The sequence below is a fragment of the Quercus suber genome, unplaced genomic scaffold (genome assembly GCF_002906115.3).
Source record: "Quercus suber isolate HL8 unplaced genomic scaffold, Cork oak 2.0 scaffold_107, whole genome shotgun sequence".
Taxonomy (NCBI): domain Eukaryota; kingdom Viridiplantae; phylum Streptophyta; class Magnoliopsida; order Fagales; family Fagaceae; genus Quercus; species Quercus suber.
This window is the reverse complement of record NW_027069572.1, coordinates 360,182-384,295: the sequence shown is the minus strand read 5'-3', so window position 1 is coordinate 384,295 and position 24,114 is coordinate 360,182. Positions and strand designations below refer to the sequence as shown.

General features: G+C 34.5%; 2 long non-coding RNA genes across 2 annotated transcripts; both read left to right on the top strand.

The window, feature by feature from the left end:
• The first annotated feature begins 13,619 nt into the window (after window positions 1–13,619).
• Window positions 13,620–17,990, top strand: LOC112031770 (uncharacterized). The gene is made up of 3 exons (XR_010629670.1): window positions 13,620–14,343; window positions 17,275–17,480; window positions 17,688–17,990. It is a non-coding gene; the product is annotated as an uncharacterized LOC112031770 (long non-coding RNA).
• Window positions 17,991–19,869: 1,879 nt separating this feature from the next.
• LOC136068293 (uncharacterized) lies at window positions 19,870–23,875 on the top strand. Its single transcript, XR_010629669.1, has 3 exons — window positions 19,870–20,342; window positions 23,418–23,623; window positions 23,831–23,875. It is a non-coding gene; the product is annotated as an uncharacterized LOC136068293 (long non-coding RNA).
• The last annotated feature ends 239 nt before the right edge of the window (window positions 23,876–24,114 follow it).

Sequence of the window (24,114 nt, the reverse complement as noted above, 5' to 3'; positions counted from 1 at the left end):
TATCAAGGAGAAATGTAAATTCATCCAAGAGAGATAAAAGCTTGTCAAACTGAATAAAAAAAAAAAGATTCAATTGAGTGAAAGCCAAAAAAATTTCAAAAAAAAAAAAAAACAGAAAAAGAGAGAGAGAGAGAGAGCTCGCTAGGCTAAAAACCTGAAAGGGTGGTCTAGGCAAAAATTAGAGCCATAAAAAGAAAAAGAAAGCTTTCTATGCTGAAAACCTAAAAGGGTGGTCTAGGCAAAAATTAAGGTAAAAAAAAAATTCAAAAAAAAAAAAATCTTTCAAAAAAATGAGAAAAACAAAAATGAGAGTGAGTAATTTGTCCACAAGCTAGGATGCTAAGAAGACCAAAAAGAGGAAGTTGTCAAGCTATAAAAATCAAGGCCAAAAGAAAGGAATCAATGAAGGCCAATGAGAAGATGATGAACATGACAAGGATTGTAGCACAAGAGCACAAGAGTCAATGATAGAAGATGTGGAAAAATCTTCCAATGCTTGAATTCAAAGTATTGCATACTTGGGGAAGCATCATAAGGGTTTTTGAGCCTTTTATATCCTTCCTTTCGATAACCTGAACCCAGCCTACATTACAACCTTTGAATAAAGCCCTCCTTGAAGTCTTGCTGATTGAAATTTAGCTCTGATAATATTTTCTCTTGGATTAAGAAGGAAAATTGCTCAAGATTATCAAGCTCCATTGGCTAATATCTTTAAAAGACAAATTTCACAAATTCTCAAGTGACTGAAATTCTTTTTCTAAGCTCCAAATACTCACTTTGTTTGCTTTTAACAAAAAAATGACTCTAAAAAAAACAAATTTCCAAATTTTCAAATCTTCAAACTTAGGATTTTTCCCCTTTCTTGCTTACTCCCAATATGTGTGATTCCCAAGCAGTTCATTCCTTTGATTGTCTTTAAAGGCTTAATCTAAAAAAAATTTCAGAATGAAGAAGCAAATTTGATTACATGTTTTTTGTGATTTCAAATCCTTTCTAGCCAATGAGATTGAGTTAACAATTGAGCATTATGATTGGTGAAAGAGGTTGTTAAAAGAATCACATTTTGTTCATTTGAAAAAGATAAAATTTCAAAAAAAAAAAATCTCATTCTAAGTAAATTGCTTTAAAAAAAAAAAAAAAAAGATCCATTTTAGAAAATTCATTTTTCAAAACTTCATTTTTCAAAACTTTTCTTCCTAATTACATTTAGACCTGATTCTCTATGAGAGAGGTACGTAGGCAGCCTTTTCAAAAGGCCTGGTCACAATCACTCAAAAAAAAAAAAAACATGTTTTTCAAAGGCTTAAAATCAAAACATTTCTTTGTGTGAATTTAGGCTAGGAGCATTTGTTTTGCATTAAGCATATCATCAATCTTCTGTGCAAGCATGTCTAAACTAGGGGAATTGGCCCAAAACATTTTGATAATAACTGATTACTAACAACCTCATAAGAAGAATCTTTTGTAGGAGGTGGACGTGGATCTTTCATCTACTCAACAATCACCATTAATCTTCAGTTTAAAGGTACCAATCGGCACTCCAACAGAGTCGATTAGGTGAATTGGTACTATAAGACCTCATTAGGTGAATTCTAAACTTGTCTCATTTAAAGTTTCCACATGTCCAAAATTTCCCATGACCAAAAGGTTCCCATGCCCAAAATCACATGTCCAAAAAATTTCCATGACCAAAATCCACATGACCAAAAATATTCTCACAACCAATGCCCCACCAAAGTTTCACCACGATCAAAATTTTTCACATGTCCATACATAGCCACCAAATTTTTCCATAACCATGCACAAAAAACTCATACATGTCCAAAATAGCCATACAAAAATTCCCAAAAGTTCATGCCCATGCATAAATAAATTCCCATATAGCCAAAACTCATCCAACAATATCATAAGTTACCAACATTGCCAAAATTCCATAAGCCACCAACATTGTCCAAAAGATACAACACTTCAAAAATGCTCCAAAGCCAACATTACAACATGATCAATCATAAAATGCCCCAAATTCCAACAAGATCACACAACAACACAATGACAATGTCTCAACATCAAATTTTCAATTTCAAATCTTAAATTCTCAACTCTACGTCCAAATTTTCACATCCCAAATTTCCAATTCCAAATTTTCACTCCAAATTTTCAAATTCCAAATTTTCAATTTCCAAAAATCCCAAAATTTCAATTCCAAATTTTGAAATTTCAAATTGCAAACTCCAAACTACAAATTTCAAGTTTCAAAATTTCAAGTTGCAAATTTTTAAAATCTCAAATTCCAAAGTTTCCATTTTCAAAATTTCAAAAGGATAAATCTCCTAAAACAATCTTCAAAAGGAAAAGTCTCCTGAACCAATTTTCAAAGGAAAAATCTCTTGAACAAATCTTCATGAACAATCTTCAAAAAGAAAAATCTCCTAAACAAAACTTTAAAAGGAAAAATCTCCTGAACAAATCTTCATGAACAATCTTCAAAAAGAAAAATCTCCTGAACAAATCTTCAAAAGGAAAAATCTCTTGAACATATCTTCATGAACACATCTTCAAAAGGAAAAATCTCTTGAACAAATCTTCATGAACACATTTTCAAAAGGAAAAATCTCCTAAACACATCTTCATAAATTGAAAAATCTCCTGAACAAATATTCAACGGAAAAATCTCCTGAATAAATTTTCAAAGGAAAAATCTACTGAACAAATCTTCAAAAGGTAAAATCTCATGAACAAATGTTCGTGAACACATCTTCAAAAGGACAAATCTCCATGAACACATCTTCGTAAAAGGAAAAACCTCCTAAACAAATCTTCAAAAGGAAAAATCTCCTAAATCAATCTTAAAAAGGACAAATCTCCATGAACAAATATTCAAAGGATAAATCTCCTAAAACAATCTTAAAAATGACAAATCTTCAAAGGACAAATCTCTAAAATTACAAAAAAAAAAAAAAAAAATCTCATTCTAAGTAAATTGCTTTAAAAAAAAAAAAAGAAAGATCCATTTTAGAAAATTCATTTTTCAAAACTTCATTTTTCAAAACTTTTCTTCCTAACTACATTTAGACCTGATTCTCTATGAGAGAGGTACGTAGGCAGCCTTTTCAAAAGGCCTGGTCACAATCACTCAAAAAAAAAAAACATGTTTTTCAAAGGCTTAAAATCAAAACATTTCTTTGTGTGAATTTAGGCTAGGAGCATTTGTTTTGCATTAAGCATATCATCAATCTTCTGTGCAAGCATGTCTAAACTAGGGGAATTGGCCCAAAACATTTTTATAATAACTGAATACTAACAACCTCATAAGAAAAATCTTTTGTAGGAGGTGGACGTGGATCTTTAATCTACTCAACAATCACCATTAATCTTCAGTTTAAAGGTGCCAATCGGCACTCCAACAGAGCCGATTAGGTGAATTGGTACTATAAGACCTCTGTTAGGATCATTACTGTGTTGTGATTCAATATTGTGTCTATGGTATGTTTTACTGTTGTATAAGGCTTGTAAGTGACTATAGTTAGTGGTAAGTGACTATAGTTAGTGAGGCCGGGTTAATAGGACTGAGTTGGGTTAGTAGCAGTTGTAATGTGGGGCTGGCAGAGTAATGTGAGCTGGAGAGTTAGTTGAGACCATGTATATAAAGGCACGTGTATGATGGAAGAAGGAGAATTTCAACTAATGAATATCCTATTCTTTTCTATCTCAGTTTCTCTATCTTTTCTATTTCTTTCTTTCTTTAATCCCTAGTCTTCCGCATCTTGCTCAGGAGGACCAGCTGTCCTCTAAATCAGTTACTATTCCTTTCAGCCATTGATATTCCTTGCAACCTCATTAGGTGAATTCTAAACTTGTCTCATTTAAAGTTTCTACATGTCCAAAATTTCCCATGACCAAAAGGTTCCCATGCCCAAAATCACATGTCCAAAAAATTTCCATGACCAAAATCCATATGACCAAAAATATTCTCACAACCAATGCCCCACCAAAGTTTCACCACGATCAAAATTTTTCACATGTCCATACACAGCCACCAAATTTTTCCATAACCATGCACAAAAAAACTCATACATGTCCAAAATAGCCATACAAAAATTCCCAAAAGTTCTTGCCCATGCATAAATAAATTCCCATATAGCCAAAACTCATCCAACAATATCATAAGTTACCAACATTGCCAAAATTCCATAAGCCACCAACATTGTCCAAAAGATACAACACTTCAAAAATGCTCCAAAGCCAACATTACAACATGATTAATCATAAAATGCCCCAAATTCCAACAAGATCACACAACAACACAATGACAATGTCTCAACATCAAATTTTCAATTCCAAATCTTAAATTCTCAACTCTACGTCCAAATTTTCACATCCCAAATTTCCAATTCCAAATTTTCACTCCAAATTTTCAATTTTTCAAAAATCCCAAAATTTCAATTCCAAATTTTGAAATTTCAAATTGCAAACTCCAAACTACAAATTTCAAGTTTCAAAATTTCAAGTTGCAAATTTTTAAAATCTCAAATTCCAAAGTTTCAATTTTCAAAATTTCAAAAGGATAAATCTCCTAAAACAATCTTCAAAAGGAAAAGTCTCCTGAACCAATTTTCAAAGGAAAAATCTCTTGAACAAATCTTCATGAACAATCTTCAAAAAGAAAAATCTCCTGAACAAATCTTCAAAAGGAAAAATCTCCTGAACAAATCTTCATGAACAATCTTCAAAAAGAAAAATCTCCTGAATAAATCTTCAAAAGGAAAAATCTCTTGAACATATCTTCATGAACACATCTTCAAAAGGAAAAATCTCTTGAACAAATCTTCATGAACACATTTTCAAAAGGAAAAATCTCCTAAACACATCTTCATAAATTGAAAAATCTCCTGAATAAATATTCAACGGAAAAATCTCCTGAATAAATTTTCAAAGGAAAAATCTACTGAACAAATCTTCAAAAGGTAAAATCTCATGAACAAATGTTCGTGAACACATCTTCAAAAGGACAAATCTCCATGAACACATCTTCGTAAAAGGAAAAACCTCCTAAACAAATCTTCAAAAGGAAAAATCTCCTAAATCAATCTTAAAAAGGACAAATCTCCATGAACAAATATTCAAAGGATAAATCTCCTAAAACAATCTTAAAAATGACAAATCTTCAAAGGACAAATCTCTATGAACACATCTTCATAAAAGGAAAAATCTCCTGAACAAAATATTGCAAAAGGAAAAATCTCCTGAATAAATCTTCAAAAGGAAAAATCTCCTAAACAAATCTTCAAAAGATAAATCTCCATGAACACATCTTCATAAAAAGAAAAATCTCCATAAACAAATCTTCAAGAGCAACTCCAAATCCAAAATTTTCAATTCAAACTTTTCATTCCCAAATTCTCAATGCCCAAATTTTAAACTCAAATCTTCAAGTTTTCAAGAAAAAGGTTCAAACCTCAGATTTCATGGTCAAAATTTCAAGCCTTAATTTTCAAAATTCTAAGTTTCAAAATTTCAAATTTCAAGTCAAAATTTCTAAGTTCCAAAGTCTCAAAATTTGAAATAAAAATTTCAAAACTTCCAAGTTTCAAAAATCAAATGTTTTTCAAAAGAAAAGTCTTTTGTCAATTAATCTTTTCTTGGTAATGTTCAAATCAAGAGTGAGCAAATGAAAATCACACATCTCAAAAACAGTGGGACCACGAAACATCTATCAGTTAAAGTCTAATTATAAATTTTGACTTTTTGCAGGCGACATTTCAACAATTCCAGATCGAAGTAGAGGAGAACCCTTTGATCATCATTCCAAAGCCAGATCGAGGTAGAGGAGATCCCCTTAATCATCATTTCAGTTCTAGATTATCGAGATAGAGGAGATCCCCTTTATCATCATTTCAGCTCTAGATTGTCGAGGTAGAAGAGACCCCTTTGATCATCATTTCAATTATAGATTATCAAAGTAGAGGAGATCTCTTTGATCATCATCCCAAAGCTAGATCGAGGTAGAGGAGATCCCCTTAATCATCATTTTAGCCCCAGATTATTGAGGTAGAGGAGATCCCCTTGATCATCATTTCAGTTCCAAATTATCAAAGTAAAGTAGATCCCTTTGGTCATCATTGCAGAAAGCAAATCCAGACCGAAGTAGAGGAGATCCCCTTAATCATCATTTCAGCTCCAAATTATCAAAGTAGAGTAGATCCCTTTGATCATCATTGCAGAAAGCAAATCCAGATCGAGGAATAGGAGATCCCCATGATCATCATTTCAGTTCCAAATTATCGAGGTAGAGGAGATCCCCTTGGTCATCATTCCAAAGCCAAATCAAGATCAAAGTAGTGGAAATCCCTTTGATCGTCATCCCAAACAACTCCATTTTCAAGATAAGGATAGGAAAGTTTCCTGGTCACCCCAATTGCTAAGAATCATTTCCAAAGTCATCAACTACTAGCTAAGTCTGGTATTTTCATTTTTTTTATTTTAGTCAAAAGATAATGTTAGTTCTATGTTCCAAGATTTTAGGTTCGAGGGCTAGGTAATCTTTGAAAATTCAACTTCAATTAAATCATGGTCACTAAAATTAGTGTCTTTATTTTACATTGACATTCGCTTTTCAAGCTTTGTCAATGAGGGACATTCTATAGACACACAATTTTGCACTCATGATTTAATCAAGGAGAATGACTTGAATGACCAATCCATGTACCCCAAAAATTCATAATTGCATTACATGCATCAATTCACTCATTGCATATCATAAAAATGATCTTGAGATTTTAACGGTTGTAGCGGTGTTTCTGGTTTTCAAATTGGACTATCGAATCGAAAGATATCACATGATCAAGTTTGCACGGTCAACATGCATTGTGTCTAAGTAAAATCAACCGCACATGATTAGTTTAAATTAATTCTGATTGGTTAAACAATTAAAATTAATTAAATAATTTTGTGATTGGTTGATAATTAGTGTTTGAAATAGGGTTGCATGCATGGGAATAAAAGGGATGATTGAATAACAATAAAACTGTGGATAATTTGAACTTTATCCAGATTTATTTTAGGGTATTTATTTACAAGATAATTGTTCGTAAATAGCCTGAATTATCCAAAAAAGAAAAAAAGAAAAAAAAGAAAAAAAGAAAGGTGCCCTAAAAAGCACTCCAAAAATCTCTTTTTTTTTAGAGGCACCCAATTTTTCGAGGTCTCTCACAGTGACGACTCAACTAGGGACACTTCAAATCTCTTTTTTTTTAGAGGCATTTTTTCTAGGTCTCTCACAACTTCATAAAGTTGAAGGAGAATATAGCGGATTCATTAACCAAAGGCTTGAGTAGGGAGCAAGTATCCTACTCATCGAGGGGAATGGAGTTAAAGCCTATGATCTAAAAGTCTCCAGGATGGCAACCCAACCTAGCTAACTGGAGATCCCAAGATCTAGGTTCAAAGGGACAACCAAATCATGGAGACTAGTTTTATCACTATGGAGATAACATCTCACACCCATTCCTATGATGAAATAGTGATGCCTGTAAACGATGTTCAGGGTAAACTTTGCATTTAGTGATTCTTATATCTTGTAAATCCAAGTGGGGTATAGCAGGATACTCTTAATAAGAGTCACCTATATGAGTGTGAAGTGGGTTGCTTCCATGAAAGTTTTAAGACTAAATTCTCTAAAGCACTTCCTAAATTTACCAAGATATGTTCAGGGCTGAAATGAACACAACTATAAGAACAACATATGTTCGAAAATGAGTTGTGTGAATTCTATTGTCTTGATATACACAAACGGCTGAACAATTCAAGACATTTTGTTCATTGGTTAGCCAGTATATCTGATAGTCTTTCACAAAGGAAAGTTCAAAGTCAAAAGCTACTTCTCCCAATATAGTAACTTTTCTTTTGCTCTTTCTGTGTATGCATTCTCATTTGCATTGTGTTTTATCAATTTCCAATATGTGGGATTGTTAGATAAATATTATGGAATAAATAAGAAATTGACTCCTAATGTATCCACTTGAACAAGATTTTTGAAGTGGTGAGAATCCTTGAGTCCCACATATGAAATGATAGAGAATATGAGTTTTGGGTTGGATATTGGGTTAGGCTCTGTGCATGTGGATTTGACCCATTTATCCAATTAATAATATTTTTTATTTTTTGAGTTAGTAAGTCTGTATACAGCAGTTATTTTTGAAATAGTATATTTGTTCAATAACGTGCATTTTCATAGTCTCTCATTCATTAAAACAATTTTTTGGAAAAACTCTTCCAAAGAGAAAATATTTTGTGCATTCATTTGAGTCAAAGAGAAAAAAAGAGACAGAGAGTAGTTCATAGAGCACAGACCTTGTGTGCTTCTTCTCCATGCTTTAGATCATTTTATCCTGGGAGGCAGACGTCTGTGAGTCTTAAAGCACCACAGATTGTGTAAGGTGCGAAATCTGCTTTAAAGAGATTGTGTCAAATACAAGACTCGATCTGAATCATTCATCATTTACGCATTTAGTCTATGAGTTTTTAATTATTTGTATATTTCTTCTTTATATATATATATATGTTGTTCCTTTTTGTTTAATTACAAAAGTAAATTGTTAAAATATATCCAACAATACACACCAAAAAAAGGTATATGGCATGTTCCTTTTTGAAAATTTTAAAGAAAATTTTGGACCCATAATTAAATGTATCAAATGTACATAACACCATCCTTGGATCCAATTCAGTAGTAATTAAGGAACAATTTAATTATCTAAGGAAAATAGAACCAAAGAATTTAAAATTTAGGCCATAAAATAACAGATTGAGTTAGACAATCAAATCAAGGATATTCATTACATATAGGACAAAGTTTAGCTACAAAATTGATTATAACCTAAGACTATAACCTTACTCAATATCTTTTCATTTGAGGTGAATTTTAACAAATCCACCATTAAATTACATCTTCTTCTTATATCCTTCATGCTTGCAAAATTTCTAGAAAATTAAAGATCAATAGCTATATCATCCATAAATTATTTAAATTGCAAGTTTTTGTAGTTTAAAATTATGCATAAAATATAAGCTTATAGATCATATAGTAAATAATATCTAATTGACACAAAATTTGACATGTGTATTAATAATGTAAATCACATGCAATTCAATGATTAGATTTTCAAAATATGTAATAATATTTATTTTATTGAGTAAGGTTATAAAAAACCAATTTTGTAACTAAACTTTATCTTTACATCAACGACCACCATACGGGGAGAATTTCTAAGATGGGTGAATATTAAAATTGCTAAAAAAGCAACTCATTTTTCTTCTAGAAAATTAAGACATTAAAAATTCTCAATTAAGTATTTAGGAAAGGTTCTAATTCGAAAGAAAATTCAAGCATACTATAAATTTGGTACAAAAACCAAATTAAATCCAACCATAATTCGATTAAAATTGTACACGAATTTTAAAATCAGTGGAAAACATAGTATAGATTTCTAGGAAAAGAAATTTTCCAAAACAACTCAATCATAAGTTTTGACACAATAAGTTGGACGGTGGTAACTAGGGGTGGCAAAATCTGACACGACCTGCGAACTCGACTCGACTAATCTGTTTATAAACAGGTCATGAGTTGAGGCTAAATGTATTTGGGTCATATTCGAGTCAACACGACTAACCCGTTTAATAAAGGGGTCATGTTTGTGTTCAACATGTGAACTTGTTTGACCTGTTTAGCTTATAAAGGTATTAACTTTTGTTATTATTATTTTGTATTATTGCTTAATCTATGGTTGTAATTACTATATTTATTGTTGTAATTGCATTTTAATTTTAGATATATGGGAAGTGATAATAGGTTATTCATGTCAAGTATGACATATTAATCAAACACATTATTCAACAGGTCATTTGTATTGGCCTTTACATGAATTGTTAATTAAACAGGTTAAACGTGTTTGGTCAAGTCGACCTGTTTAATAAACATATTGTGTTAAGGTCGATGATTTTTGATAGGTTTACTAAACAAGTCAAGTTATGGTCAACCATGTAGTCGAGTACTCATGGCTCGACACGACATGAACCCAACTCGTGAACATGAATTGCCACCTCTAATGGTAACTCATGATAATATGATAAATATTAAACTAAACATACTTTAATGGAAGATACTTTAACTGAATGATTATTTTATGTCTCCAATCCAAAGATACTTTAACTGAGATTTTCTTTGGCAACATAATTTTTTTTTTTTTTTTGGTGGGGGAGAAAACATACTTTATTTTTCTCTATTACAGTCATCTCATTTTGTACAAGAATTATAAATGCGTAAACTAGACAATTTATTCCAAGATAAACTACTGTGGCCAGGAGTAATGCTAGTAGTATAAAAGGTTCGAATCCTTTTGATATTTTATGGTTCATAGTTTGGTGGGTTGTGAAGATGATTAGGGCTTCCAAGTATTTCACGTGCGGTCGATTCCTTCTAATACTAGGAAGTAGTCAGCACACAACCATATAGTTGAGAAAAGCACCTTTTGCTCCTTTCTATCTTTTTTTTTTTTTTTTTTTTTGATTTTTTTTTGTTATTATATGTTAATTGCTTGACCGATAATTGGTGTCTCATTAAAATTAAATTAACAGTCAGATCAAAACAAAGTTAACTACACGGTTAAGATGTAAGTGGGTACCACATCCACTAAAAATATGAAGGATACTGTAGAATGACCCAAATTATATATATATATATATATATAATTTTGACTTGTTCTTTCTTCCTCAATTATTAAAATTATTTAATGTTTCCACAATCTTTGGTTTCCCTCTTTAATAACAAATACAATTAACTCCCTTCCAAATTTGTCTTTTCCACTCTAACAATTTTGTTCAATTTCTATTTTCTTAATTCATTTGCTTATTAACTATCTACTTTATAAAATGTTCTCAAACGTGACAAGGTTCCCATGATATCTTGACATCAGTTTTGGGTCCATGAAACTTGGTAGAGCCATTAACTGTATTGTTGGAATCCATCAAGTTTGTCAAATTGGAAGACACAAGTGATCACCTAGTCCTCACCGAGAACAGGATTGTGTTAAAATCTAATTAAGAAGTCTGAATACAAAAATACCATGCCTATCATAGTAAATGCATCTCCACGTGTCCCTTTCCTATCATAACAAATGCATCCCTTGTGATCACCTAGTCCTCACCAGGAACAGGATTGTGTTAAAATCTAATTAAGAAGTCTAAATACAAAAATACCATGCCTATCATAGTAAATGCATCTCCACATGTCCCTGTCCTGTCATAACAAATGCATCCCTTAGCCCTGCAGGTGATATATCATATATGGTGACCCTATCCTATGCTAACAAATCCTATCATAACAACTGCATCCCTTGGCCCTGTCCCATCATAACAAATCCTATCATAAGTCATAACCAATGCATCCCTTGGCCTTATACTATCATAAGTTCATAACAAATGCATCCCTTGTTCCTATCCTTTCTTAAAAAATGCATCCCCATGCCTGTGTAGAAAATTATAGGGATAATTACACATAACCCACCTATGGTTTGGGCAAAGATCATGTTGCCTACCCGTGATTTGAAAAGTGTCACTTAACCCACCTGAAGTATGTTCCGTTTGTTTTCCGTAACCCACCTTTGTTAAAATTAGGGGTAAATAGGTATTCTTGCACAAATTTTATGTCTCTCTCCTCCCAAAACAAAAAATAACACAAAAATGCAAGAAAAACAAGATCAAAAATTGATATTTGTCTCTCTCTAATTTTGAACATGAAGAACATACCCAACCCTGTTCCACTACCAAACCCATTAACCAGAAAAAAAAAATCAAAAACAAAATCTAGCAACCCAGACCACGATCACGATCCACACATCAAAAACAAAATAAAAAACAAAACCCATTAAACCACGACCACAATCCACCCAAAAAGGGGAGGCATGGTAGCGAAATCTAGCAATCCAGCAACCCAGCTAACATGAAACCCAGACAAAATCCAGCCACACCACCATTGACTAGCAATCCACCACAAAACAAACCAAAATCTACTGCCACAAACCCACTGCCATGGCCAAAATCCACCACCATCAAACCCACAAACCATTAAACCCGAAACCCACATTGAATACGGCGAAACCCACGGCTTGGGAGGAATATAGCAACCCAGCCACCACGAAACCCAGACAAAATCCAGCCACACTACCATTGACCCACAATCCACCACAAAACAAACCAAAATCCACTGCCACAAACCCACTACCACGGCCAAAATCCACCACCATCAAACCCACAAACCATTAAACCCGAAACCCACTTTGAACATGGTGAAACCCACGGCTTGGGTTGGCGAAAGTAAGGAATTGAAGAGAGAGTGAGGGTCGGTGGTGAGTGGAGGAATACGTTTGGGTAGGGGAGTTGCGCTGATGAGGAGTGGAGGAAGATCGGTGAGCTGGTTCGGCAGAATGGGCTGCGAAGATTGGCGAGTTGGGTCGGCGAAAGGGTTGGATCGGGGCTGGGGAGGCGAGCTGGGTCAGCGGAAGGGCTGGACTGGAGCTGGGGAGGCGAGTTGGGTTTATGGTGGATGGGCTTGTGCAGATCGGCGATGGAGGAAAAGAGAGAAACTCAGAGGGAAGATGGAGAAGAAAATATGAGGAGAGAGACAGCTGGGATGAAAAGAAAGAAAGAAAAGGAAGAAAAAAATAAGGAAAAAAAAATTAGAGTAGTGTGAATGTGCGAATAAAATTTTTTTGGTATGTTCTTCAGGTTTAAAATTTGTGTGAATGGAGAGACAGAAAAATACCACATTTTGATCTTGTTTTTATTACATTTTGTGTTATTTTTTGTTTTGGGAGGAGAGAGACATAAAATTTGTGCAAGAATACCTATTTACCCATAATTTTAACAGAGGTGGGTTACGAAAAACAAACGGAACATATCTCAGGTGGGTTAAGTGACACTTTTCAAACCACGAGTAGGCAACATGATTTTCGCCCAAACCACAGGTGGGTTATGTGTAATTATTCCAAAATTATAAATGCGACGACATCAACAAAAGGTATTACAAAGATGATCAAAATTAAAGTTTTCAAATTGTACACTAACACGAAATAAAATTTGTTGCATGCCCTTACCAAATTATGGGGGATTAATTTATTGTTGTAGATTGTATTTTTTTTTTTTAAAGAAAAATCCAAACACATTTTGTTCACCATAAATTGGGAGATCAGTTTTTTTTTTTTTTTTGGGTTAAAAGGAAATATCATTAACCACTAGCTAGTTAGAATGGCCAATGTAATAGTAGTGGCAGTAGTGACTTTGGCATAATACGAACCATACATATCCAAATTTACAAAAGAGTTTACATCATCAAATGAAGGATTATTAAATACAACAAAATTCTCAGCTTGTGACACACTCTTAGCGTTCAGTTCAATCAGAAGAACAAAAAGAAAACTTTTTTTTTGGATAAGAATGCTGAGATTTTATTAAATACGTGAAAATGACAATACATCTAGGATAAGAGCTTATTCAATTCAACTAATAATCAGGCCACGCTTGCGTGCTTAGATAGAAGGTGTGCAGGTACGTTTCCTTGTCTACGTACATGAGAAAAGGCTGCACTTCTGAACTCCTACACAGGTCCAGTACACCCATGACAATAGGTTGCTCAGTGCCAGTTCAACTCTCCCCAGCATGGAATGCATCCCCACGGATCCGCATCCCATGCAATACCTCAATTCTCAGCCGTCTGTATAATCCAAGGCCCATTAATTTGACACGTGACACCTCCAGCCTCGCAATCCGTGTCTCCCACTTTTTCTTTTCATTTCAGCTACCCAATTTGAATTCAGTAAAATTATTTCTCTCCCACCTCAACTGGGTTTCTCTTTCTCTCCCTAACGCTTCATTCTCTCCATCCGTCTGTGCTTCCACCACTCTCTCAACTTCCACGCTTGCTCTGTGCGTCTCCCTCAAGTCCTCAACCCCTTCATCACCGTTACCAACATTCCCAACTCAGACCCATCAGCAAAAACAAAGAAAAAATAGCAACTCACCATCTGAAACCAAATCCCCAAGCACTCAAGACGCCTCGTAGAGCACTTTTTAGACCCAGATGAGAGAGAGAGCGAAAGCAAGGGTTGGGGTCTGCAGAGAATCGGGTGTTGAGAGAAGTTGATACTTTTGGGGTTTGATCTAGGGAGGGAAGTGAGATTGAGAGACAGAGAAAGAGAGTTTGGTCCGAAGAAGCCACCATCGGAGGTGGTGGTGAGTGGTGGTTGTGATGAGCCATGGCAGTAGAGAGAGAGGAAGAGGCTGACTGGTCCGGTAGGTTTTTTTTTTTTTTTTTTTTTTTAATGTTTTTGGTTTTTAGCCTATGAATTGAAATGAAGTCTTACATTGTCTGCATTTTTTTCAATTGTTTAAAAATGCTTAAATCCTTGTAATTTGTATTCAATGGGCTTATTATGAGGCTTCTAATGAAGAAATTTTGAACCTTGAGCTATTTGACCAAAACATGAATGTTCAATACACTGAAAGGCTTTCATAGAAAAATTTTGACAGCATATATTTCCATTTGGAGATAATTGCACAATGTTGACTTTAAAGACTTCTTGTAGACGTGTTGTTAAACAGATGATTTTATTGTGTTGAATGATCCATATTGAGTGTCACTCCTTAGATATAGAAGAAACTAAATGGGTAGCACAAATGATCAAATCTGTAATTGTACAAAATTTACTTTTTGAGATTTTCAATTGTCCTGGCAACCCCAGGAACTGCTACAGATGCAGATCAATAACCATGAAGTTTGGTAATTATAATTTCTATAATTATCGGTGACCTGTATAACTCAGTAAGATTCTCCCCACAACAGCGGAATGTAAAATAGAATTTAGCAGAACATCCAACATACAAGTGAGAGTGAGTTTCTGTCATTCTTTGTAGTTTTTGAGTGGGTTGGGGGTAAATGGGGATGGAGCTGTCAAATTTTAGGTGAAGTAGAGATGGGGAACAAAGTTTGTTCAAACACAAGTACAGAACAGTATTGGAAGGGGTCTCACATGGGTGGCACAGGAATGGGAGAGGAGAAATTGGCCCCACCCCCTTTGTATTCCCTTTTAACTATGCTACTTAACCTAATCTTAATAAAATAATATAGAAATTTCTTAAATTTCAAAACTATTTCCTAGAGTATCATTTGCCTATCTCAAATTTCATATGTGTGTAAACAAGCACGCATGTATATTTGGGATTTTCTTTAAGTAAAAAAAATGTCCCTACTACATTTGGGGCAATTACAAATTAGTCAGGAAACAGTGTACAAAGACAACAAGTTTGTCCTGCATTAATGTGCTATGTGCAAGAATTTAGAAATTACCAAAATTCGAGGCATTTCTTATTACCTAATGGGAAAGGTTGCCAACATAGATACTAGTGTATGCTGGATTGTTTTCAGGAGCCTTCTCATTGATCTACAAAACAAATAAAACATAAGAAACTAATTGTCAAAATCCAGACATTTCATACCAATTCTAGTCTAGCATATTTTAAATTAGAGCACATGCTTTGGGATACAACAGAAAATAATTCAAATTTAATGAAGCCACATAATATATGAGCTTAGCTCTTCTGACACAACCTGATATCAGTTATGATACTCCTAAAGTTCTCATGAGCCTATTGAGCTAATAAATTTCCTAAGACACATCATGGACGTGAAGAAAAGGAGACTTCTTATTCCAAAGCCCTTTATTTTACATTAGAAAACCATTCTATATATTAAGTTTGGCGAAAAGGATTTTATGTGGGAAGTGAACATTTGGAGCCCAAAGTTTACAGAAATCCATAACTTGGTGACCTCTGCAATGATTGTAGAAAAATATGATGGCTTCTACAATTTGGAATTTATAGAAAGCCATGTAGTGGCTAATCTTAAATACATCTATACTCTTCACAATGAAATATTTAATGCACTATGCATATGATTATTGCACTTTAAAAAATAAGTTTTAGCTATTAGAGGTTTCAACTAGCAGTACATTTTAGGCGACTAGTATAATTTCAAAATGACAGTAAGTTTTAGTCCTTTGCCTAATCCCCTGTAATTGAAACCTATCCAGACTACTATTCTCAAAACCCTTCTTTTAAGGTACTAGCACTAGATTTGGATGAATTTTCATATGTCAACTTCTCTGTGTTTATCAACTCAACCAAATCCCATGGACACTGTAAATTGGGAGATATATTAATGCTAACTCTTGAAAGCCAAATGGATAAAAAATAAAAATCAAATTAAGATCCACACAAAGTTGAGACCCTTTTTGCAAGTGCCTTTGGCTATAAAGATCCACCCTCCAAGAAATGCAGTACACTATTAGAAGAAACAATGGAGTATCAAGCATCTTATCAGGCCTATAAAATAAAACAGCAATGATGAACAAAAATTGAACACATCATAGCATAATTACAAAGACAAAAGATTGTCAAGGATAGAATTATCAAGTTTGTTTAGTCATTCCATTTTTCTTTGTACCATCTATTTCCTCCTCTCTCTTTCTTTTATTTCTTTTTATTTAAAGGCACTAGGCAACCAAAAATTGTACTAATTCTAATGAGAATTGAATTGTCTGAGTTATTTTGGACTATAAGATATTTAATACTGTTTTCCCAAAGTTCTATTTTCCTTTCCACAGTTTCTCAATAGCAAACAGCAGGTTGTGATTTTCTTGGTTGTTTTCTTAAAAAAAATTACAAGATCTGTTAATCCAAATGATTTTCTCAGTCTGAACATTTTATAGAAAATACTAAATCTCTCCTTCCACTCTCACACACAGACTCAGAACAATGAGACAAGAATTTTCCATTTTAGTAATAAAACAAACATGTTTTTTAGCCTAGAACTCTACCTCAAATGGCTTCTCATAAACAAATAAAAAGAAGAAGAAGAAGTACATGCTTTGGGGATTCTCTTAGCAGAAACTGAATTATGGTTTGGGAATATTAACTTGTTTGTGGTAGGTGAATAATCTTTTTCAGAGTAGTTGGGACTTGATGTTTAACAACCATTTTAGTTAGTATTTAATGTTCTTCCACATGATGCTTATGTAAGTCATCTACCTGTCAAACAGATTTATAGGATCATAAAAGATTTTCTGTTGCACTTGAAAATTGGTTTGGGTAAATGATATTGTTAATCTCAGCAGCTGAGTTGTTGGTTCGTAATCGTATAATGAATAAAAAAAAATTCCTTGGCAGGCCACAATTGTCAGAGATAGTCAACATGACTATGATTACTGTGTTTATGACTCGGACATTGCAACGGGATTGGGTGTGGGTGCAGTTTTGTTCCTCTTGGCAAGTCAAGCCCTTATAATGGTGTCAAGCCAATGCTTCTGCTGTGGAAAGCCTTTGAGTCCTGGAGGTTCAAGAGCCTGGGCAGTTATTCTCTTCATTATCTGCTGGTATGTGCCCATACCAAATCGAACTTTTAATATAGGGTCTCAAATAGACTTGACAATGTTCATAGGCACTATTAGCTGAATTGAGGATCATAATTACAGCAAAACTTAAATTGAAAACCCATATAAGTGTTTTATACAGCAAATTAAACTTGTGCTTCTTGCACTGTATTACATTGATAAGTTTATCTTATGAACTTTTCCTCTCAGGTTGTTTTTCTTGATTGCCGAGATTTGCTTGCTAGTGGGCTTGGTTAGAAATGCCTACCACACAAAGTAAAGAGGAATAATAGGTGGAGATTCTCTCTCCTGCTCAACCTTGAGAAAGGGAGTTTTCGGGGCAGGGGCAGCATTCATATTCTTCACTGCCATAGTCTGTGAGTTTTACTATGTTTGCTATTCCAAGGCTAGGGAAAGCTTCCAGCAATATGGTATGGGATCCCCCTTTTTTCGTTCTGCAAAAAAAAAAAGTACGATGTGGCAACTAGGTCCTAGACTTCCAAACCACCCTATGGCCACACATAAATTTTAAGGAGCATGATTAACTGATAATGCATATTAAAAAGAAGCATATAAAAAACATAGGAAAATTAAAAATTTTGGTCCGTGAAAATGCCATAAGCTTGTACACAGGACATAGACATAGACTTACAAACCAATCTCTAAAGCGCAAAACTAAACATAAACATACGCCATAATTGTTTTTTCAAAAAAAAAAAAAAAAATACAAAATCCAGCCACACTACCATTGACCCACAATCCACCACAAAACAAACCAAAATCCACTGCCACAAACCCACTACCACGGCCAAAATCCACCACCATCAAACCCACAAACCATTAAACCCGAAACCCACATTGAACATGGTGAAACCCACGGCTTGGGTTGGCGAAAGTAAGGAACTGAAGAGAGAGTGAGGGTCGGTGGCGAGTGGAGGAATACGTTTGGGTAGGGGAGTTGCGCCGGTGAGGAGTGGAGGAAGATCGGTGAGCTGGGTCGGCAGAATGGGCTGCGAAGATTGGCGAGTTGGGTCGGCGAAAGGGTTGGATCGGGGCTGGGGAGGCGAGCTGGGTCAGCGGAAGGGCTGGACTGGAGCTGGGGAGGCAAGTTAGGTTTATGGAGGATGGGCTTGTGCAGATCGGCGATGGAGGAAAAGAGAGAAACTCAGAGGGAAGATGGAGAAGAAAATATGAGGAGAGAGACAGCTGGGATGAAAAGAAAGAAAGAAAAGGAAGAAAAAAATAAGGAAAAAAAAAATTAGAGTAGTGTGAATGTGCGAATAAAATTTTTTTGATATGTTCTTCAGGTTTAAAATTTGTGTGAATGGAGAGACAGAAAAATACCACATTTTGATCTTGTTTTTATTACATTTTGTGTTATTTTTTGTTTTGGGAGGAGAGAGACATAAAATTTGTGCAAAAATACCTATTTACCCCTAATTTTAACAGAGGTGGGTTACGAAAAACAAACGGAACATACCTCAGGTGGGTTAAGTGACACTTTTCAAACCACGGGTAGGCAACATGATTTTCGCTCAAACCACAGGTGGGTTATGTGTAATTATTCCAAAATCATAAATGCGACGACATCAACAAAAGGTATACAAAGGTGGTCAAAATTAAAGTTTTCAAATTGTACACTAACACGAAATAAAATTTGTTGCATGCCCTTATCAAATTATGGGGGATTAATTTATTGTTGTAGATTGTATTTTTTTTTTTTTAAAGAAAAATATAAACACATTTTGTTCACCATAAATAGGGAGATCAGTTTTTTTTTTTTGGTTAAAAGGAAATATCATTAACAACTAGCTAGTTAGAATGGCCAATGTAATAGTAGTGGCAGTAATGACTTTGGCATAATACAAACCATACATATCCAAATTTACAAAAGAGTTTATATCATCAAATGAAGGATTATTAAATACAACAAAATTCTCAGCTTGTGACACACTCTTAGCGTTCAGTTCAATCAGAAGAACAAAAAGAAAACTTTTTTTTTGGATAAGAATCCTGAGATTTTATTAAATACGTGAAAATGACAATACATCTGGGATAAGAGCTTATTCAATTCAACTAATAATCAGGCCACGCTTGCGTGCTTAGATAGAAGGTGTGCAGGTACGTTTCCTTGTCTACGTACATGAGAAAAGGCTGCACTTCTGAACTCCTACACAGGTCCAGTACACCCATGACAATAGGTTGCTCAGTGCCAGTTCAACTCTCCCCAGCATTGAATGCATCTCCACGGATCCGCATCCCCATGCAATACCTCAATTCTCAGCCGTCTGTATAATCCAAGGCCCATTAATTTGACACGTGCACCTCCAGCCTCGCAATCCGTGTCTCCCACTTTTTCTTTTCATTTCAGCTACCCAATTTGAATTCAGTAAAATTATTTCTCTCCCACCTCAAATGGGTTTCTCTTTCTCTCCCTAACGCTCCATTCTCTCAATACGAGCGTGCTTCCACCACTCTCTCAACTTCCACGCTTGCTCTGTGCGTCTCCCTCAAGTCCTCAACCCCTTCATCACCGTTACCAACATTCCCAACTCAGACCCATCAGCAAAAACAAAGAAAAAATAGCAACTCACCATCTGAAACCAAATCCCCAAGCACTCAAGACGCCTCGTAGAGCACTTTTTAGACCCAGATGAGAGAGAGAGCGAAAGCAAGGGTTGGGGTCTGCAGAGAATCGGGTGTTGAGAGAAGTTGATACTTTTGGGGTTTGATCTAGGGAGGGAAGTGAGATTGAGAGACAGAGAAAGAGAGTTTGGTCCGAAGAAGCCACCATCGGAGGTGGTGGTGAGTGGTGGTTGTGATGAGCCATGGCAGTAGAGAGAGAGGAAGAGGCTGACTGGTCCGGTAGGTTTTCCCTTTATCTCTTTTTTTATTTTTTTTTATTTTTTTTTTATAAACTCTGTTTGGTTGCTAGGAAAGGAAGGAAAGTAAATAATGGTGTCCCAATTTTGTTGATTGATTTATTTCTGCTGAATTTGATTCTATTTTCTCTTTTTTTTTTTTTTTTTTTTTTATTAATGTTTTTGGTTTTTAGCCTATGAATTGAAATGAAGTCTTACATTGTCTGCATTTTTTTCAATTGTTTAAAAATGCTTAAATCCTTGTAATTTGTATTCAATGGGCTTATTATGAGGCTTCTAATGAAGAAATTTTGAACCTTGAGCTATTTGACCAAAACATGAATGTTCAATACACTGAAAGGCTTTCATAGAAAAATTTTGACAGCATATATTTCCATTTGGAGATAATTGCACAATGTTGACTTTAAAGACTTCTTGTAGACGTGTTGTTAAACAGATGATTTTATTGTGTTGAATGATCCATATTGAGTGTCACTCCTTAGATATAGAAGAAACTAAATGGGTAGCACAAATGATCAAATCTGTAATTGTACAAAATTTACTTTTTGAGATTTTCAATTGTCCTGGCAACCCCAGGAACTGCTACAGATGCAGATCAATAACCATGAAGTTTGGTAATTATAATTTCTATAATTATCGGTGACCTGTATAACTCAGTAAGATTCTCCCCACAACAGCGGAATGTAAAATAGAATTTAGCAGAACATCCAACATACAAGTGAGAGTGAGTTTCTGTCATTCTTTGTAGTTTTTGAGTGGGTTGGGGGTAAATGGGGATGGAGCTGTCAAATTTTAGGTGAAGTAGAGATGGGGAACAAAGTTTGTTCAAACACAAGTACAGAACAGTATTGGAAGGGGTCTCACATGGGTGGCACAGGAATGGGAGAGGAGAAATTGGCCCCACCCCCTTTGTATTCCCTTTTAACTATGCTACTTAACCTAATCTTAATAAAATAATATAGAAATTTCTTAAATTTCAAAACTATTTCCTAGAGTATCATTTGCCTATCTCAAATTTCATATGTGTGTAAACAAGCACGCATGTATATTTGGGATTTTCTTTAAGTAAAAAAAATGTCCCTACTACATTTGGGGCAATTACAAATTAGTCAGGAAACAGTGTACAAAGACAACAAGTTTGTCCTGCATTAATGTGCTATGTGCAAGAATTTAGAAATTACCAAAATTCGAGGCATTTCTTATTACCTAATGGGAAAGGTTGCCAACATAGATACTAGTGTATGCTGGATTGTTTTCAGGAGCCTTCTCATTGATCTACAAAACAAATAAAACATAAGAAACTAATTGTCAAAATCCAGACATTTCATACCAATTCTAGTCTAGCATATTTTAAATTAGAGCACATGCTTTGGGATACAACAGAAAATAATTCAAATTTAATGAAGCCACATAATATATGAGCTTAGCTCTTCTGACACAACCTGATATCAGTTATGATACTCCTAAAGTTCTCATGAGCCTATTGAGCTAATAAATTTCCTAAGACACATCATGGACGTGAAGAAAAGGAGACTTCTTATTCCAAAGCCCTTTATTTTACATTAGAAAACCATTCTATATATTAAGTTTGGCGAAAAGGATTTTATGTGGGAAGTGAACATTTGGAGCCCAAAGTTTACAGAAATCCATAACTTGGTGACCTCTGCAATGATTGTAGAAAAATATGATGGCTTCTACAATTTGGAATTTATAGAAAGCCATGTAGTGGCTAATCTTAAATACATCTATACTCTTCACAATGAAATATTTAATGCACTATGCATATGATTATTGCACTTTAAAAAATAAGTTTTAGCTATTAGAGGTTTCAACTAGCAGTACATTTTAGGCGACTAGTATAATTTCAAAATGACAGTAAGTTTTAGTCCTTTGCCTAATCCCCTGTAATTGAAACCTATCCAGACTACTATTCTCAAAACCCTTCTTTTAAGGTACTAGCACTAGATTTGGATGAATTTTCATATGTCAACTTCTCTGTGTTTATCAACTCAACCAAATCCCATGGACACTGTAAATTGGGAGATATATTAATGCTAACTCTTGAAAGCCAAATGGATAAAAAATAAAAATCAAATTAAGATCCACACAAAGTTGAGACCCTTTTTGCAAGTGCCTTTGGCTATAAAGATCCACCCTCCAAGAAATGCAGTACACTATTAGAAGAAACAATGGAGTATCAAGCATCTTATCAGGCCTATAAAATAAAACAGCAATGATGAACAAAAATTGAACACATCATAGCATAATTACAAAGACAAAAGATTGTCAAGGATAGAATTATCAAGTTTGTTTAGTCATTCCATTTTTCTTTGTACCATCTATTTCCTCCTCTCTCTTTCTTTTATTTCTTTTTATTTAAAGGCACTAGGCAACCAAAAATTGTACTAATTCTAATGAGAATTGAATTGTCTGAGTTATTTTGGACTATAAGATATTTAATACTGTTTTCCCAAAGTTCTATTTTCCTTTCCACAGTTTCTCAATAGCAAACAGCAGGTTGTGATTTTCTTGGTTGTTTTCTTAAAAAAAATTACAAGATCTGTTAATCCAAATGATTTTCTCAGTCTGAACATTTTATAGAAAATACTAAATCTCTCCTTCCACTCTCACACACAGACTCAGAACAATGAGACAAGAATTTTCCATTTTAGTAATAAAACAAACATGTTTTTTAGCCTAGAACTCTACCTCAAATGGCTTCTCATAAACAAATAAAAAGAAGAAGAAGAAGTACATGCTTTGGGGATTCTCTTAGCAGAAACTGAATTATGGTTTGGGAATATTAACTTGTTTGTGGTAGGTGAATAATCTTTTTCAGAGTAGTTGGGACTTGATGTTTAACAACCATTTTAGTTAGTATTTAATGTTCTTCCACATGATGCTTATGTAAGTCATCTACCTGTCAAACAGATTTATAGGATCATAAAAGATTTTCTGTTGCACTTGAAAATTGGTTTGGGTAAATGATATTGTTAATCTCAGCAGCTGAGTTGTTGGTTCGTAATCGTATAATGAATAAAAAAAAATTCCTTGGCAGGCCACAATTGTCAGAGATAGTCAACATGACTATGATTACTGTGTTTATGACTCGGACATTGCAACGGGATTGGGTGTGGGTGCAGTTTTGTTCCTCTTGGCAAGTCAAGCCCTTATAATGGTGTCAAGCCAATGCTTCTGCTGTGGAAAGCCTTTGAGTCCTGGAGGTTCAAGAGCCTGGGCAGTTATTCTCTTCATTATCTGCTGGTATGTGCCCATACCAAATCGAACTTTTAATATAGGGTCTCAAATAGACTTGACAATGTTCATAGGCACTATTAGCTGAATTGAGGATCATAATTACAGCAAAACTTAAATTGAAAACCCATATAAGTGTTTTATACAGCAAATTAAACTTGTGCTTCTTGCACTGTATTACATTGATAAGTTTATCTTATGAACTTTTCCTCTCAGGTTGTTTTTCTTGATTGCCGAGATTTGCTTGCTAGTGGGCTTGGTNTATACAGTACACATATCTTCAAATAATTGTTAGTTTCTTAGATTAGGATATACATTTTAATACATATACATATATGTAAATGAATTTCATGAGAATAATTCAGCCACGAGGATCCTGACCCCAATTCTCACAGACTTAGTGCTTTTGCACAAGACTTGTGGGATTTGGAACTCAAGTCTGAGTGGCTTTGCTAGGGCTTTGCCTTTCAAGATAGTTAGGTGAGAAGGATTTTAATAAG